The sequence below is a fragment of the Euprymna scolopes genome, chromosome 1 (genome assembly GCF_053919585.1).
Source record: "Euprymna scolopes isolate OS-2025 chromosome 1, ASM5391958v1, whole genome shotgun sequence".
Lineage (NCBI taxonomy): Eukaryota > Metazoa > Mollusca > Cephalopoda > Sepiida > Sepiolidae > Euprymna > Euprymna scolopes.
This window is the reverse complement of record NC_136482.1, coordinates 129,540,015-129,560,351: the sequence shown is the minus strand read 5'-3', so window position 1 is coordinate 129,560,351 and position 20,337 is coordinate 129,540,015. Positions and strand designations below refer to the sequence as shown.

Genomic DNA, 20,337 nt, shown 5'->3' with positions numbered 1-20,337 from the left:
ATTATTACGTGTTTTACTTATATTGTTCATTTATAGTTTTAATATCATGTGTACGTGCAATTCATATTGTTTGATAATAGAGAGACAGTTTATATGGCCGGATATTGGAGTAATTTCCTTCGATAGTATTTTATATGCGTTTTTCCTTTTTATTTATTTGTTTATTTTTTTTGTAACTGTAAATATTGTTTTTACTTATTAATTTACTAATTCTCTGTTAACATATGCTATTACTTATATATATATATATATATATATGTATATATATATATATATATATATATATATATATATATATATATATATATATATATAATAGACGTGTGTGTGTATATATTGTCTTGGAAGCTTTTTTTTCTCCCGGAAAATATTAAAAAAATAATTTCAGTTTTGTACTTTGGTAGAAAATTATTTTGTCAGTAAGTAATTTAATCTTTTGCTGAATCAGCATACTTTCTTGAACTCACAATAGTCTCAAGCTTTCAGGGATCATCAGTAGTTTACCATACAACACTGTTTAGGGGATTAAAAAAAACTATATTAGATCATGGCTCCCTAGGAGTGTTGATCAAACACTACCTTCCTTAAACAGTAGACATTATATATATATATATATATATATATATATATATATATATATATATATATATATATATATATATATACTAGCAGAAGTACCCGTCGTTGACTGGGCTCAAAAACAGCCTACAGAAAATGGACTGTGATTGATGAAAGTAGGAGGGGGTTGAAAAGAAATAGGTTTTGATACTCAAGTACTAGTACACTGACAAAAAAACTTAAACAGATATATAAATAAAAATAAAAAGTTTATGTAAATGTTTTTAAAAAGCTACGTAATCACGTGAGCAGGATTTTTCCTTCTTTTGACACGATAACAAGTAAAGTTCTTATTTTTTATTATTTATCTATTTATCTATTGTCAAAAGAGTGCCACGTGCGAATGGAGAAGGAAAAAACAGAGTTATACAAATTTTGTGTCGAGAATTGTCTAAAGTTCCGACTTTTGTTTTTTGGGCGTTCACTTTAATAAGAACGTGAATTTATGAGGTGAATTTATTCGACACAATATGATTCAACTAAAAAAATAAATAAAAGCTAACGTGAATTAAGATTAAAGTTAAGGTGTTATTGTGGACTCTCACCCCTTTTAAAAAACCTTGTTAAACTTTGTGACATATTTACATTCTATGGAGGTCAGGCTCGAACGAACACTCAATAATTTTATTGTACCATATTTCTTCATACTGAAACATAATTATCAAAGTATACTTAAGCAAATAGATATGAAAAGACTTTGTTAAAGTTTGTGCCATATTTTCATGGAGTACAGACGCGAACGCAGACCCCACAATTATTATACCATCCCTATTTAACTGTAAACATACATATTCTTATGTACATCTATATCAAAAACACTTGTAAACGTTTTTTTCATTTTTTATTTCCATACTTTGTAGACCAGGCGCGAACACAGCCCCAACAATTTTTATGAACCACCGTTCTGCCAGATCATACATACCCATTCCTGATCCTCGATACATCTTCTATCATTATATGTAATCAGTTTTTAAAAAAAATAGTCAACCATATAGGAGCCTATTCGTGACCACACACACACACACACACACACACACACACACACACACACACACACACACAAACACACACACAGACACACACACAGACGTTCAGCTTTATATCATATATATATATATATATATATATATATATATATATAAGGCTTCCTTCAGTCTTGACAGACTATGGATACCCACTGTAAGGGTGCCTGCACGTGAAATTTGTGTGGCAAGAGTTGCGCAATCTTCAACCACGCCTCTCCTGAGTCAACATTGTTGCATACCAGTGGCAAGTTGAGGTACAAGACGACTGGAAACAATGCCGAGATAAGCGGAGAGCACATACAGCGCCTAGAATTCCCAAATGGACACCCATCTGGTATTAGCCAGGCTCAACGTTCTTAACTTCGGTGATCTGACGGGAACCGGTGTGTGAACGTGATTATGCCGTATATTATATATATATATATATATATATATATATATATATATATATATATATATATATATATATATATAAACTTACCTAATTCATATATATATATATATATTATACGTCATATATATATATATATATATATATATATATATAAACTTACCTAATTTTCTTAATGTTTATATATATGTATATAAATGTATATAAATTATACCTAGAAGTAGATGGACAAAATGTCATTAGCTAGCAAAGAAACGACAATGCATTTTTCAAGACAAGTTTTTATAAAGTTTTGACTATCATCTAAAATGGTTGTAAAAAACTTACATCAATCACTGCTCATAAACATTCGACGAGCCACATTGCTAATTCATACACCTACAAAAATACACACTAAGGATAAACTAAGCTACCTTTCTTGCTCAATAATCTCACATAATCTCATCTTTACATACGCAGATTATAGAGTGACGGTTTCAATAGTGCAAACGCATTTGCTCAATTGTATATATACATATACATCTGGACTGATAAATTTTATGTAAGTCTAAGGAAAATCTATTTTTCATTTCATAATTTAAACAATCTTAATTTTAATTATATTTATATTACACCGTGGAAGTTATAGATAATTTACTGGGTTATTACTGCATTTATCCAGGTGGAACTGTTAAAAGTTTCTACAGCTAATACATAATTAATCTCTTTGATTTAGTAATTAATCTTCATCAGGGAACGTAATAATTCCCATGTTTTCATTTAAACAAAAAAAAACTGATAGGTTATGCATGTGAAGACGCTTCATTTTAATATTAAATGTGTTTGAAAAATGAACAATTTTTTCTTTTATTTAGATTATTAAAGATATCCATTCTGTTTCTGTATATAACCTTTGAATCAGTGGCCGTATTTTTACCAGATTAGATTGTTTCTGGAAACATTTTTCTTAAATAAACTGTACTTTTACTGATACGCTTTGTATAGCGGACATTCATTTTTATCCCTACAGTTGCATTCTTTATTGTAGTTATTATTACTTTGTGTATTATTAAGTCTGTTATTGTAGTTTGTGTTTAAAACATGTTTATTATAACCCTTATTTTTTTCCAAAGTTATCTGTACAATTATAGCGAAGTTTTATAGTATTTTAATTAAATATTTTATGTATCCGGTTATTTGCAAGAAAATGCTAGCTTTAAAGATAAAATAGCATATGCTCCATTTAAGATCCAACTAACAGAACAAACATGAAGGGGTGGATAAAAAATGTTCTAAAAATGATGGAAACTCTTTTGCGGGTGTTCGCACTGATATTAATATGTAGATAAAATAACGTATGGATCGATAAGGTTTATGAAATTAAATTAGAAAAAAAGTCTTAACAAGAAAATATTAATTAAAAAAATATATATAAATCAAATTGAAGAAGATATGAAATAGAATGAAATAGAATGAAAGCGGTCTTTTCTGAGTTATTGTTATACATAACTACTTGAAATAAATATTCCCAGTAAGTTTTTATTCGCTAACTTTTGTGCAACAGAATTGCCACTTGCCGGAACTTACAAAACTGCCACTGTAATGTTACTTACAAGTATATATATATATGTACACACACACACACACACACACACACACACACACACACACACACACACACACACACACACACATATATATATATATATATATATATATATATATATATATATATATATATATATATATATGTATTCGGCGTTTCATCCACTCTAGGATTCGCAGGCTTATGCGCATAAGCCTGACGAATCATAGAGTGAATGAAACGCCGAATATTCAGTGTAGCTCAATCGCCATATATATTTTATAAATTACTAACTAGCTCCACCTACGTATTGAGCACTTTTGAAGTAAATACTTAAAGTTTACGCATAAATCTATACTTTCGTATATAAATTTTATGTGAATAAATGAAGTAGTTATATATATATATATATCTATATATATATAGAGAGAGAGAGAGAGAGAGAGAGAGGTTCTGACAGAGCATATATTATGATGCGTTGTTGCTAAGGATCGAACTGCAGTCCGTTTATAAGTCATCTTTTAAAATTTTTACTCCTACAGCAGATGATCCGGACAGGAACAGATAGATATGTGGCATTTGGGAGAAAACAAGACGACACGTAGTAAGATTAACATTAATTCAAGTCAAACAAATTTGATATTTCCTTTTTGTGTCGCTGTCCAGTCAGGTTTTCGGTTGTACACAGGTACAAACAGCGGCGACGTCTTTCGGGTCCTTGTAAAAGATGAAAAGGAAAGAAGACGGAACGACAAAACACAGGTTGTCGGGGAAGTTGTCCATGGACAGGCCAACACCTGCACGGGTCCAAGAAAACAAGGAATAAGTAAAAAAAAAAAAAACAACCCCAAAAACAACAAAAAAACGAAACAAAAAAAAACAACGACAAAACGGAAAGACGACAGGACCAAAGCCAAAAAAAAAAAAAAAAAAAAAAAAAAAACGGAAACGAACAGGGAAAAGAAAGGAAAGGATAGAGAGTCAGGTCATCTACCCATCCCCATTAAATGTGTTAACGTTGGGCATGATCAAAGACCAGCGTTTATAACAAGCAAAGGAGTTTGTTAGACATGCTGTCAAAAAAAATGAAAAAAGGCGTTACACGATGATAAAACAGAAATCGGGCAAGTAAAGGTATGAACGACTACAATAAAATGCACACACACACACACACACAAACACACACACACACACGCATATATATATAAGCGAGAATATATATATATATATATACTGTAAGTTGAAATTTACAATTACATTTATTGTTCGACTGATTACTTAAAAAAACACAAAAAACAATTTTTGAAGTATTCAGTCGAAAAATAAATTTAATTGTAAATTTCAACTTACAGTTTTAATTTATATTCTTTTATAATTAGCTCCACTCTCTATTGTGCGTATTAAGGTTTCTTTATTTGTTTGGATTTAAATATCTATATATAAATACTGGTATTTATATTAATTGGAATTTGCCATTGCTTATATCGGGTAAACCCTGAATCTCCTGTGAGCCATTCTTTATATATATATATATATATATATATATATATATATATATATATATATATATATATATATATATATATATATATATATATATATACTAGCTTTACATTACTGGAATGAAATAAATTCATTTCAGTTTGTAAAATTGATAGATAAATAAATAATGTACACAAATACAATTCGATTTTTCAATTACCTATCCTCTTCCACATTTTCTGCAAATATTTTAAAATATTCAATAATACCAGTGTTATAGATTACATGAAGCATTTTAAAAATAAATTCTAGTGTAGTACGTTATATTGTAAAAAATTATGGCACAATAATAGCAAAAAGAAATTGGCTTGTCAGAAGCAAATTTTAATGTGCCCGCTTAAATGCTATTTGTATCCAACTTTTAAAATCGGACTAGATAACTTTATATGATACACATGTACACCTCTCATATATGGATGTATGTGTATGTGTGTGTGTGTGTGTGTGTGTAATATTTTAGGAAAATATATGTATGACAGCAACAAGACATGTAAGCTTCAGCGTCAATTTCCGTTAGGAACAATAGTGTGGAAAATGTAGAGATACACAATACTGGCTGGCGTTGGCATATCTTTTCTTTGCAGCAACCTTTACAATGCATTTATGTATTTGTTCCAATTTATGTTGTCTGTGAATGTAGAGCCAAGCAATTTGAATGATGACCACTCAGGTAGAGTTTTGTAAGCCATTGCACTCGGTGGTTGAGAAGGTTTCTTGTAATCGTTAAAGGAAGAAGCTTTATATAATACTATAAAATGTTACTACCTATTTACGTCTTCATTTCACTACGGATTGGAAATCAGTTTTATAAGCTTTCAGATGTTGCCCCTGGTATGTGTCCATTTCGTTTGTGCCCAAATTTCTAGTATAGAGTGTGGTATTACAAGCAAATATACTTATCTCGGTTACAATTTCATGAGAGCGGTCGTTTATGAATATCAGAAATAATCAATGCCCAAGGGTCGACCCCTGAGGCACACATGAATTAATATCGTGTTAATTTATATTTATTTCATGCTATTATTCTCATCTTTGTTAGTTGTTGTTTTTGATCTTTTATTGTTTTTTGTTTATTCACAACGTTTTGGCCAACTATTCCTCTGGCCTTCGTCAGGTGATAACCGCGACGGATAGGAACTTCGAATCTCCTAACTGCAATAAAAGATAAAAAACAACAACTAACAAAGATGAGAATAATAGTCTGAAATAAAAATAAATTAATATATAATGCTCATCTCAGAAATGAATTCCAATTTAGGAATAATATATATATATAATATTGTGTTGTTTAAAAAATTTATAAAATGTCGAACTCCAGGCCATGATACTTAAATCGTGTTCGGTAAAAATACAAAGGCTATTATATAAACTATTAGTAAGTACTAGAAATCTGTGATGAGGACTGTTGCTCTTTAAAAGAAATAAAATCTTTCAAAATAAAACGTTTAACATATTGTGATGCTACATATAGCCAAATGTTCCAATTTTTGTTCAGTTATAGAGGTTAGAATGAATGAAATGTTAATTCCCATTCGTGAGCAAAAACGAATCGCTTGTGAGGAGGCAAACAACAGACCGCTTACAACAAAATTCGACTCAACTCGAAACCACGTAATAAAATAATTATAAATCACACCCCAAAGGATTATTTAAAACCAAATTGAGAGCAAATAGAAACGGAACGTTTCATTTGATGCCAATAAGACAAACAATGACGAATGAGAAATACTATTCATCGACATCAAACGAAATTTTATTTAAAATTCTGAGTATAAGGAATTCTGGGATTGACAAGCCGACTAATGTAACAATTGCAGTTTGTTGAAAGTACGTTGCTAATTAGCAATTATACGATTGATACCATTTGAAAACAAAAATATGTTAAAGATGAGATCTAACCATACAGAAGAATATCGTTTAGAAAATTGAAAACAACAATAAAAATATCTGACGCAAACGATAAAATATAAACTGAAATAAAATAAAAACGATGAAATATAAACGATAAAATATAAACTGAACTAAAACAACAACGAAGTCACAGTTTACAGAAAATACCAAAATGTAAAAAAAAGAATAACATAATTTTCATTCGAGTTCTTATGCCTTTATCTGTTTTTTTTTATACCGTAGAGAAATTAATTGATAGAAAAAAAAACAAATCGAACTAACGAAAAGCACAAATCAAGTTGGCTTACATTATAATTAATTTTATAATCAAAGACGATTAACAGTTCATCTCGTACGGCTACACATCAATTACGGAACATTTTAACGTGTGTTTAAAACGGGGGCATTGCAATGTAAAAAAGTTCAAGGATTAGAAGCAATTCTTCATTTTGGTTTCAGAAAGGAAACTATTGATAAATTAAAATCGAATGTCTACTCATGCATTAGATTAGTTTCACTATGAATTTACTTAAAATATATTAAAATGTGGAATAATTTCAGATAATACATCTGTTACGAAGGTGTGTAAAAGCCAGAGGTTATGTAAAGAACTAAGACCAGAGTAAAAGGCCCTGTACAACTCAAGCAGCACGTATATTTTATTATCCATGGTTTTCAATACAAAAATATAATAGAAACTTATTCATCGCTTCCTATAATAGCAAGTTTAGTCAAGAAGTCAATTTAATATAGTTTTCTATAGGGAGCACATTAGTAGGGTACAGAAATAGCCATGAACGACGGTATTATCATGTCATGATAGGTATTCGGCAATACATTTCACCTCACCACAAATGAAGTAATGCCTGGGAGATGTACCTCGATCTGTTCTGATTTGATACTCAACCTGTGCGCCTTGGATCGGCTATTTTGAATACAAACGTTTCTATGAAATAATCAATAAAGTAATTTTCACTCGAATGTATATCCCAGTCAGGGAAGCTTACGATGTGAGATTTTGGAGATTTTATTTGCAGAAATGTATCACCGTCTTCCCACATACAGTTCTTGTATTCCCAAATGGTAATTGCATCTGGTACAGAACAGGCTTTTCCGTCGCTTAATTTCGATGATTTAACGAGAACTGGTGTCAACATGATCATACCGTGCTTTAGGAATTGAACTTACAAGGATTCAAACGAATCATACTTCATTCCCACAAAGAAGTGGTTGATGATTAAAAAAAATGTTCTTCTCTAGATTGTCAGAGTCCTGCGAAAGCGACATTGGCTAGTTTAATAACTGGTATAACAAGATAAATACATATCACATTTACATTTGTACGTAAAACAACATTCACCTGAGGTGGGACGAACTAGCTCCCTCCATCATGGCTACTGCTTCCGTCACGAACACGGACCAAGTCTGAAAATCTGAAAGCATCAATTGAGTAATCTCTAACAACTCACTGTTTCTACGATGAACTCTATAGACGGGGAGGCAGGTTGTGTTCCAGGTTAGTTTTAATCATCATCAACCAAGTTTTCTGTTGTTTACCAAATCGGGTTTTCCTAACTTGTAAAGGAAATGGGGCAATGTCTTCGTAGATGTAAATCCCATGGTTGACTAGCGCAGACGTCTCGTGGTATATATATATATATATATATATATATATATATATATATATATATATATATATATATATATATATATATGTAACATATGAACATATCTGTGTGTTTATTTATATGCTAAACATATTTTTATATAATTATATATATTTATATATATTTAAAACTCTGAAACTAAACCTAGGGGAGGGAGGCCTCTTCAGTCCTGGACGACAACCTTCCTAGAGCTGGTGACTCAAACAAATCACCGGTTGGCAAACCTAAACTGCTTAAGGAGGAGATAGACTCTGTCTATCGCTCGGCTTTCATACTCCTTCTTTGCCTATTGGCCAGGCGTAGAGGTACTATCACAGGGACTCGCTTGAATCACCCAGTGGTTGACCTTGTTTCCTGACTAGGGTAATGAACGCCGCTTTTCCCCACTCCTGCCACATCCCATCCCCCTAAACTGGACACAGTGGGGTGCTTCAGTGCCATATATGTCAGTGCAGTTGGACTGGGCTGGCTTTGCCTAATGGATTGAGGGTACCGGATTGACAGTTCCTGGCTGCTGTTTCCGACTGATAGTACAGGAGCCCTAACTCTTTGGTAGCGCTTAGAGCGGCTGCTCCATCAACAGTTGTAAAATATCGGGATGTTTGTAGTGCCATGTCGCGCATGGAAAGGGACCCTGCACTCATCCCCGGTGGGCTTTCCCGAGGCCACAATCCTGTGGGTGAGGACAGCTGATGGTCTACTTGTATTGCATGTCTGGTATTCTGCACAACTACTTGTCCAGCACCCCCTCACTCATCCACCCTAACTGAAACTTTTAAATAAAATAAAATGAAATGATAGCTCAAGCAAAAGTTACGTTTAAACCAGGACCAAACTCAAAGAAAACCAACCTGCCTCCTCCCTTGAGGCTTGCATTTACTAATATCCGCGGGCTTAGAACTAACTTAGATGATGTTGAGTCATTTCTCCTTGTAAACACCCCGGATATCTTAGCATTAAGTGAAACTAACCTTCACTCCTCCATACCCTCTAACCACTTTAACATGCCTGGTTATCTCCCACTCTACCGTAAGGACTCGGACAGACATATGCATGGACTTGGAGTCTATATTCGAAACACCCTCCCCCTAACTAGAGAAATAAAACTAGAATCAGAGGGCCAGGCCTTTATGTGCTTCAGACTAAATATGCAACACAATATTAGCTACTTATATTTTCTCTACCGCTCTCCCTCAAACCAAGACTGTACCCTAATAAACAAAGTCTCAGACAGCATAGATATAGCACTCTCCCTCGATACTAGCGCACAAATACATGTATTTGGTGACTTCAATGTCCACCACAGTAACTGGCTAGGATTCTCAAATCACACAGACGTAGCTGGTAGCGCAACTCATAGCTTCTCTATATCTCATTCCCTATCTCAGTTGGTTACATTTCCGACACGTTTCCCAGACCAGCACGATCAACATGCCTCACTTCTAGATCTCTTTCTGACAACGGTTCCCAACGACTGTACAACAAATGCCGACACCCCACTCGGGAATGCTGATCACGCTGTGATAATGGTAGAAATCAGCCTAAATTCTCGCCCTAAAACTGAAGACCCACTACTCAAAACAACGAGGTATTACAAAAAGGCTGATTGGGAAGCCATCAGGGAGCTCATCAGAGATGCCCCATGGCAAAATATCTTTACTCTTCCAGCGGAACAGTGTGCAAATGAGACAACTGAATGGTTCAAAACTGCTATTGAAGCACATGTTCCCGCACGGAAATACTATAGCAAGCCCCACTCCCCCCAATGGTTTACTTCTGCTTGTGCAGCTGCCATTTGTCAAAGGCAGCATGCGTTCCGCAGATTCAACCGACATAAGTCCAGCTCAAATAAACAGAAGTTTATAGAAGCTAGAAATAATTGTAAGAGAGTGATAGACACAGCTAAGTCAGATTACTCTGAAACCACCAGAAAGCGCATCGAAGCACAGAAATTAGGAACCCGGGATTTTTGGAAAATCTACAACAGCGTAGTTAATAATGGACAGTCAATTATTCCCCCACTAACAAACAATCATGAGGTTGCTTGCACGGCAACTGACAAGGCTAATCTGCTTGCCAGTCGGTTTGCCTCAAACTCCACACTGAACTCGGTACACCACTCACTCCCTGATTTTCCTCTGCGAACAGACGCCACACTTGACGACTTGAAAATCACCCCTTCTCAGGTACATGCTATTATAAAAAACCTAGACACCTCTAAAGCATGTGGACCAGATCTCATCCCGGCTGTGCTATTAAAAAAATGCTCTGCCGAGGTTGCTCCAGTTCTGTCCAAACTTTACAATAAATGCCTTAACGAATCTTGTTTTCCCGACTGCTGGAAAACCGCCTCTGTGGTACCAGTCTTCAAGAATTCTGGTGAAAGAACTGACCCACTAAATTATCGCCCCATTAGCCTCCTCCCGCTTTTCGCCAAAATATTTGAGTCCTTAGTTAATAAAGCCCTAGTCCAGCACCTAACAGCTGCTAAACTCTTGACTGACAAACAATATGGATTCAGGCAAGCCCGTTCAACAGCAGATATCTTAACTGTAGTTTCTGAACGTATATACCGTTCATTGGATAAAACAGGGGAGGGTAGAGCGGTGGCCCTTGATATATCTAAGGCTTTTGACAGGGTATGGCACGATGGTCTTCTAAGGAAAATTAGATCATATGGAATCACTGGAAGAATTCATAACGTAATTAAATCCTTCTTAAGTAATAGAAAAATCAAAGTTGTCCTCGACGGACGTACATCCAAACAATATGACATAAATGCGGGAGTGCCTCAGGGGTCTATCCTTGGACCTCTATTGTTCCTGATATTCATAAACGACCTCCCTGATAATATTGTTTCGGAGATGGGTATATTTGCCGATGACACCACTCTCTATAACAGATATGAGGGGAAAACAAATGAACACATATCCAAGAAAATGGCAGAAACACTAGAGGATGACCTCCAATCCGTAGTGGAATGGGGACAAAAATGGTTGGTCTCATTCAATGCTGCTAAGACTAAGCTTGTTTCCTTCAATAACTACAAGAAACCTTCTCTACCACCAATAGCAATGGCCAAGAACACATTGCCTGAAAGTACTTCTTTTAAACTCCTCGGCCTAACGTTTACAGGGAATATGAACTGGAATAGATACATTGAGAGCATTGCCAAGGCTGCTGCAAGGAAGGTTGGCTCCCTCTACCGTGCTAGAAAACTACTTACGCCTGCCAGTATCCTATACCTCTATAAGGCAACCATTCGCCCATGTATGGAGTACTGTTGTCACATCTGGGCTGGTGCATCTGCTGCTTGTCTCTCGCTCCTGGACAGGGTTCAAAAAAGAGTCGCAAACCTGATAGGTCCTGAACTGTCATCTGGGCTTCAACCTCTGTCCCATCGACGAGATGTTGCATCCCTCTGCCTGTTCTACAAATACTTTAATGGTGAATGCTCTGACGAACTGCAAACACTTGTACCTCCCCGACGTAACTACCCCCGACAAACCCGACAAGCTACTAAGTCTCATCCCTTTACAGTGGAGATCCCTAGGTGCAAGAAAGCCTTTTACTCCAATAGTTTCTTCCCCAGAACTGCGGGTCTTTGGAACTCCCTTCCGGGATTCTGCTTTCCCAACTGCAATGATATGCAGAAGTTCAAGTGTAATGTTAACAAACATCTTTCTACTCTTCTCCCTTCATAATGACCCCGCTAATTAACTCCCTAATAGTAGCCCCCTGCTTCAAAGTGGCACTGTGCCTTGTTTGGGGTGAAAATTGAATAAAAAAAAAAAAAAAAAAAAAAAAAGTATTAATAATTATTCTTGAATCTACAGACACATGTTTTTCAAAGTTCTGTTCTAATCAATATAAGAAGTGATAATGACTGCCAATCTAAAAATTCAAGCCCAAGTGTAAAGCCAGTTCTAACTTCGTAGGCCGGTATACAACATCCAGACTACCGGTAATTAACACATGAAGTTATAGAAATTAAGTTCTATCAATACCGAATCGTTGGGTACAAACAGTAAATAGTCAGATAGTATTTAAAACCACAATAAATATTTAAAATGAACTTATCCCAACAACCCTACACAGTAAATATAATTGTCAGAAGTATATTTCTATTCCACTCGTCTGTATATTCTATAATGCGAGCTCAAACTTGCCAATATTTAAATCTGAACGCTGAATCTCCAAACGTTCACTTTTCAAAATTATTCGATGTGAAAATCACCTCATAAAAATGATATTCATTTTCGGTTTAATAAATATGATTAAAGTACATAGTTTCTTTTTTATGTTTCATTTTTGTATAAATTTTGTAACATACGAAGAATTCATCTGAAAAAAGATATACATTTTGAAGATAAATAATTATTTGGGGATATTAAGAACTCAAACTTGTATAACGCTTTTACCATATGGCCGCATTCGTCTAAAGAAAGCAGTAGAATTATGTATGTACGTGTGTCTGCGAACATTTTTAACCGATACATCTTTAAAGTACTGGTCACATAACACTAAAATTAAGAGAAAATCGTAATCATACATCAAGTATAGTTTATAACAAATGAAATCTTTAGATAGATGAACAACATCTTGAGAAATATGCCAGCAAATTGTAATAAAAAAATGTTAATTTCGACTTTCCGACATATTTATATTACTTTTGCGCAGGCCGAACTTCATTCACAGCTCGAAGTGGTTTGATTTTAAATTCTTCTTATTTATCTGTCATTGACTCAAACTGTAGCGAAAGCGGTTGGAGCATTAAATGTTTGGATCCCGATTCTAGCTGATGGGATCGTAGTCATTTTAAAATCTTTTGAAATCAGTACTATATATATTACTAGCAGTTTAACCCGTCTTTGCTCGGGCCCTATGTACTGTTCATAATTTTATGTGCATGCGCATATATATATTTAAAAGATTGAATCATGTCTAGGTAACCTACATCTAAAATTTCAAGTGTTTAGACCTAAATCAGCAGAGGAGTTTGATATAGTCTGCAAAGGTCAACTCTTTCAATTTGGACCTCTGAGCAGCCATATTTTCGCCCAAAACTTATTAAAAAGTTCGCTGGATGTCTGAATACCTTTAATGTAAAATTTCAAATGTTTAGACCCAAAATTAGCTGAATAGTTTGCTAGAGACCGCAAAGGTAAAATCTTTTGAACATAAACCCTTGGCAGCCAAATTTTCGGTCAAAACCCGATTAAAATCTTGCTCTGTGTCTGAATACACTTTATATAAAATCAAATGTTTAGGCCAAAAATTGATGAGTAATTTGGTAGAGACCGCAGAGGCTAATTTTTTAAAACTTTGATCCCAATTTTGACCCCTTAACTTAATTGTTTTGGGCTCGAATCAGATTAAAAAGTAACTTATCTTAAATTTCAAGTGTTTAGAACCAAAATTGGCGGAGAAATTTGGTAGAGTTAGCAAAGATCAAATCGCTGAACTCTGACCCCTTGGCAACCAAATTTCTGGTCGAAAACCGATAAAAAGATTTTCCCAAATCTCAATACCCCTTATATCAAATCTCGAGTGTGTAATTTCACTTTTATATATATATAAATATTAAATTGAAAATTAGCTCTGTAATAGTAAATACGAAATTTGCATGAATTAAGTTATATTTAAGCGTATTTTACGAATAGGCAAGCTTCCTTTGCTTATATTAAATATGTGGAAATAGTCGATATGCGATAAGAAAACAACCAACCGGGATATACACACGTGCTACAGTTATCTCTATATACTTTGTTCATTTCCTTCGTTTTTCCCATGCATAGTTATACACTCACACACTGACATATAAAGCATTTGCGTACCCACATCAATGGATACAGTACCTGTCATCCAAACAAGACAGAAAGTGCTTTTTTCGCTAGCGGCCAGCTGTCAAGATACCCGGGTGGGCATCAGGATTATAACGCAGACACCCGGACAGGAAGAGATAGACGGCCAACGGCTAAGAAATGTTAAATGAAAGACATGAAATAAAGAAACGAATAAAATGAACAAAAAATAACAGACACACAAAATAATAGAACCCCCTACACTAAAAAAATAACCTAAACACAAACAAAAAAAATTAAATAGAAAAAAAAAGAAGAAATCCCACAAACTAGGTTTCTCTCCGTCGGTTGATATGTTTAAAGTGCCTAAAAGCGATCATGCGATACGGCTGATAGCCTACAACGCTAACAAGGGATTGGAAACGTCCCGAAAACTGCGCAAGGGTGGTAAATGTCTCAAATAAGGATAATTGATGGGAAGGTGTGTATGTGTGTGTGTGTGTGTGTGTGCATGTGTGTGTGTGCGTGCGTGTGTGTAGGGAAATACGATCCGTTTTTTTTTCTTTTTGCTTTGTTAGCTTCATTTGTTGCATTTATCTTTTCTATTCACTTGGTCAGATAGCATTTTCCCACTTAAGTAAAACATATACGAGAAACCTCTGGCACTTCATACAAATGAAAGATATTTCATCAACAATCAGCCCAACCGAGTGTCTCGCTCTCTCGGTTTGAAGTATTGTTATGATCAGTGCTAAGTGTTCGAACCTCCCAAGCTTTACCTTCTCTCTTTAAGAAAGGATTTGTTTATCGCCAATAACCTGAGGCGCCTCTTCCGAAGAAAGCTGACGGGAGCTGCTCACGTATTTTATCGCTGAGCTAGATAACACTACTTCTGTGATGAGATGGATATTTTGTCATTTTGTCATCACATCCCTGCCCTTTTGTCACATCTTTCTGATCAGTGGGTTGGAGTAAATACCATGAAAACACTTATATTTAAGCCAGTTATAGTTTGTATCAGTTAATAATTTTGTATGGTTTATTTCGTGCTGTATCGATTTGGGTTGCTTTATTGCATGCCGATAGGAAGGTACGTAAATAGAATAACCATTCCTTGTAACCATTGTGTTTTTGTAGGGTTCATAATACAGAAATAATATCTATGAAACAGGCAATATTTTAAATCTTTATATTATCTTATATGAAAGCAATGTAATTTAACAGAAACTTGTATTCTAGAAGCAGTGTATTCTAAAGGCGCACAATGTTTAAGAATAACAACAGGAATCAAATCGAGACGAGAAACTTTAGATTGATTAAGACTAGCAAGAATTCTTGCAAACAACATCGAAGTGATAATTACAGAATCAAAACCCTGGACAACAGCACCAGCATCATCGGTAGAAGAATTGTTAGCAAAACGATAGGGCAAATAGATAAGCCTTATTCTTAGAAAATGAAAAGAAAAGATGAGGGATAACAGACTTGCCACAATTAATAACAAGTAAATAAGTTAGTTTGGATTTTAGATTAACCGTATAACTTTCATGCCACTACATTATATATATATATATATATATATATATATATATATATATATATATATATATATATATATACAAACATACATTCATTATATACATATATGTAGCTCTACATCAAACGGTGAGAGCGTGCACAGGGTTTATATATATATACTAGACTACCCGTGAGCCGTTGGGTCAATATGTTATATTAGCTATGGAATTCATGTATGAGCGTGACACTTGTGACGTAAAGAAAATAGTTTTTTTTTACATAACAGAAACATTTCTATGAAAGTATATTAAAATGAAAAATCACGGACAGATCACTCAAACATGAAAAAAAATCCTCCCTATTCGTGGAGAGTTACCTATTTTTCCGAATAATCGAAAAAAATCGAAAATTAAACATGATCTTCCTACGAATCGAACGCCGACGCAAGTCATTTAGCAGCAAAAACGCACATGAATCAACCGATGAGAAATATAAGAATAAAAAAAAACCACATTGGAATCCTTCAACCAAGTTATAGAACCTTAAAATCTAAAAAAAAAAAAAAATAATTAATAAAACCTGAAGCAAAAAAAAAAAATAAAAAATAAAACCTAAATAAATAAAATAAAACTAATATTGAAACAGATTAGTAAATGTGTCAACAAATTCACCGTTCTCACACAACTATTTTGTATCTAGAAATGTAAACAAAAAAAAGAAGGAAGGGAGGAAGGGAAAGGGACGGATAGAGAGTAGTAGTCGTAGTAGTAGTCTTGGCTTTACTACAATTGTTCTCATGTTTGTCAATGGGTTAAATTTGTTTAGTTGTAAGAAAATAGCGAGAGTATAGTTGTAATAAAGAATAGTTGCAAAACACCCCACTTTTCCCGTGTTAAATAATAATTTCAAAATAATAACGTTAATATTTCAGTACGCAGGCCAAAATCTGCAAAAGAAGCGATTTGTATTTATTTGTGTACGTTGTTATGGGTTAATGTTTATGTGGATGTCGTAAACCGGAAAGTGGGTTACATCACTCGTTACATTTGAGTTATATATATATATATATATATATATATATATATATATATATATATATATATATATATATATATACACCGTTTTTCTTTTCTCGGAAGTACTTCCTCTCACTCAATGTTTCTACAGTGCGTACATTTCATACTAGTTTCTCAATTTATTTACATTCATATTTTTTGGGCGTATAAAACAATTTTTGATGGTCTTATGTTTTAAGCTATTTCTTTTTTCTTCTTCTTAATAATAATAATAATAATAATAATAATAATAATAATAATAATAATAATAATAATAATAATAATGATAATCTCCTTTCACATTTTACTATTTTCCACACTTTGCTTTTTTATCATGGCGGTCAGTAAAATAAATTCTTCTATCATTCTAGCCATTATACACTTTCCTTTCTGCTACTCCATATTCGAAAGAAAAAAAAAAGATGAAAACTGAATACGATGCAGTGTTACTTTACAGACAACTAGACGGTTCGGTTGATATGACATTGATGAACTTGTCGCCTTTTTATATTTCCTAAATCAGAAGCATTAATCGTGCAACCCAAAAAAATAGAAATTCATGTTTTTTGGCGCTAAATTCTTATTGTGGACGATCTGTGAGATGTAATTGGTGCTAAAATATCCCTATCATGCTAAACTAACGTAAATAGTTGTTTTACGACAGAATTTGTTTTTCATATAAATTGCAATGTCAGTTTTTGAATATTTCGTGTTTCAAAATAATAGAACAAGGCAGGTAAGTAAACAAAATAGTTTTTTTATTAACACAAATATAAATAAAATTAATCAATATTTAGTAGCAGCACCTTTTGCCTTGATAACAGCATCAATTCTCGCAATCCTGTGTAAACACTGAATCTCATGTGTTCTGGATCGCAATCTTCATGGTTGCAAGGGTAGTAGGTTTTTCTTTGCGGAGCTTCCTCTTCATCTGGTCCCACAAGACCTTAATAACGTTCAAATCTGGCGAGTTCGCCGGCCATTCAAGAACAGGGATCGATCGTTCTCGGAGCCAGGAAGACGTGGTCTTGGCAGTGTGCCGGTGCCAACTCATGTTGAAAAATGATGTCTGTAGCCTCCCTGTCAAACTGGTTATCCAACACTGGCAATAAATTAGCTTCCAGGATATCTTGGTACACGTTTGCCTTTGCAGTTCCTTTGATGAAGCATAAATTACCAACATTTTTAGCACGTATACAGCCCAAACCATGCAAGACTGCGGGAACTTCACAGACTTCTTAACGCATTCTTTGTTATACCGTTCCGTGGTTCTTCGCCAAAACGTGGCCCTTGGCCACCGAAGAAGATACAAAATCGATACTCATCTGAAAAGATTACACGCCGCCATTCGTCTACAGTCCAGGTTTGATGAGCAGTTGCGTATCGCAACCTCTTCAACATCTACTTATTGTTAAGGAGCGGTTTGGTGGCAGCTATACGATTTCAGTATCCCAGTTACCGGAACCTTCGGTAGGTAGTGTTTCTCGAAACGTCGGCACCAGAAGCCTGTTTCAACGCTTCAGTGATGTGAATCGACTTTTCTTTGCCACCTTATCCAGTGCCCGGTCTTGTCTTTCAGTGGTGCTTTTCTTTCGTCCGCATTTCTTGCGATTCCTGTTGAAAACATCCTCAGCACCTTTCTGGAGCACTTTGGTTACCACAGATCTTGAACATTCGACCTTGATTGCAATTCTATTTCCGTCTTTCCTTCTTCTCAGACAAAGATATGTCTTTAGAGGAACCCATGCTCATACATTATTAAATTGCTTTCAAAATCTTTTAAAACAACATTTACAAAAGTTTCTGAGTTTAAGATTAGTCAACAACAAAATGTTCTATTAAATTGAAACGTTGACTTTTTTAATGTGCCAATAAAGTACTCATGTCTGCCATACGCACTTCCTCAAATGATTAAAAATAGTTTATGACTTACTGTTATTTTTAAATTCAAGTTTTCCCTTCCCACTAAATCAGTTTCAATCTTTCTCACTTTTCATATCTTATGTTTTACCTATCTTATGTCTTTTTATCAAACGTTTATTGTTATTATTCCTAAGTTTTGACAAGCTTCTGGGCTTGACCTTTACTCCTGATCTTAAATGGAACTCGTACATTAAATCTGTTGCCAAGGTCGCTGGAAAAATGGTGGGATCCGTCCATCGTTCCAGTAGATATCTAACTGCTGATGCAATTCTCTATCTATATAAGAGCCAGGTACGTCCAAGGATGGAATAGTTGCCACATCTGGGCAGGAGCTGTTAGAAAGGACTTGTCCTACCTTGATAGAGTTCAAAATAGACTTCGTAGCCTCGTAGGATAAGTCCTTTTCTCTTTCCTGCAACCTCTATCTCACAGAATAGATGTTGCGAGTTTTTCTCTGCTGTATCGTTATTTTCATGCAAAGTGTTCGACTGAGCTTCAGTCTATTGTCCCCCCTCGCAAAACTTTCACAAGAAACACTCGTTTAGCTGAAAACACTATTAATAATTCCTCCCCCACACTTTATCTGTGCCTAAACCTAAACGTAGATTCCATGAACAAAACTTCTTTCTTAGAACTGCACACCTGTGGAATCGTCTTCCATTTTCCTGCTTTCCAGCTGACTACAATATTGTTGCCTTCAAGTCTAATGTAAACAAGTTCTTGATTAGCCGTTCAACTTAAGTTAACAAATTTACCGAATTTCCATTTACTAATGATTACTATATTGTCCAATTTCTACTGTAAACTCTTTAACCCTTATCCTTGAGTGGCCTCTTGGCCTTGATAAGTGGTGATGCCCATGTAAAAAAAATCCTAATTATTACTTTTCCGATTTTTCCCTCTGTTTTTATTCCAAAAGTTTTATATCTTTCATTTTCAATGTTTTTAGTCTTTCCATTATTCTTACATTTTCCTGTTTTCCTTTATTTATTCATTCTTTCTTGGCCCTGTCGGTGGGGCATTAGAATACGCCGACTGCCCCCTGCAGAGGGTAAAAGTCCTTCAATGGGGGTCTTGTATATGACCTTAAACTATATCCAGTGGTGAGGCCCCAGCTTGTGGGCTTTGGGGAGTGTGGAGCCACCCTTTAATTACCATTGCTCCCAGGTCCACTCTGACCCGGAGTGGTAGTACCTGTTAGGGTTAAATAGAAACTGACATGAAAACAACAAATATATTCTATTAAAAAAAAATTCTTCAAAAACTTTGGATTCGGCATTAAATAACCCGAAAAGGGTTGATATGCCGTAAAACAAAAACACCAACCAACCAAATCATTC

At 34.6% G+C, this 20,337-nt stretch overlaps 1 pseudogene; it reads right to left on the bottom strand.

Moving 5' to 3' along the window:
* Nucleotides 1-1,937: 1,937 nt before the first annotated feature.
* Nucleotides 1,938-2,053, bottom strand: LOC145285086 (5S ribosomal RNA; annotated as a pseudogene).
* Between the last annotated feature and the right edge of the window lie 18,284 nt (nt 2,054-20,337).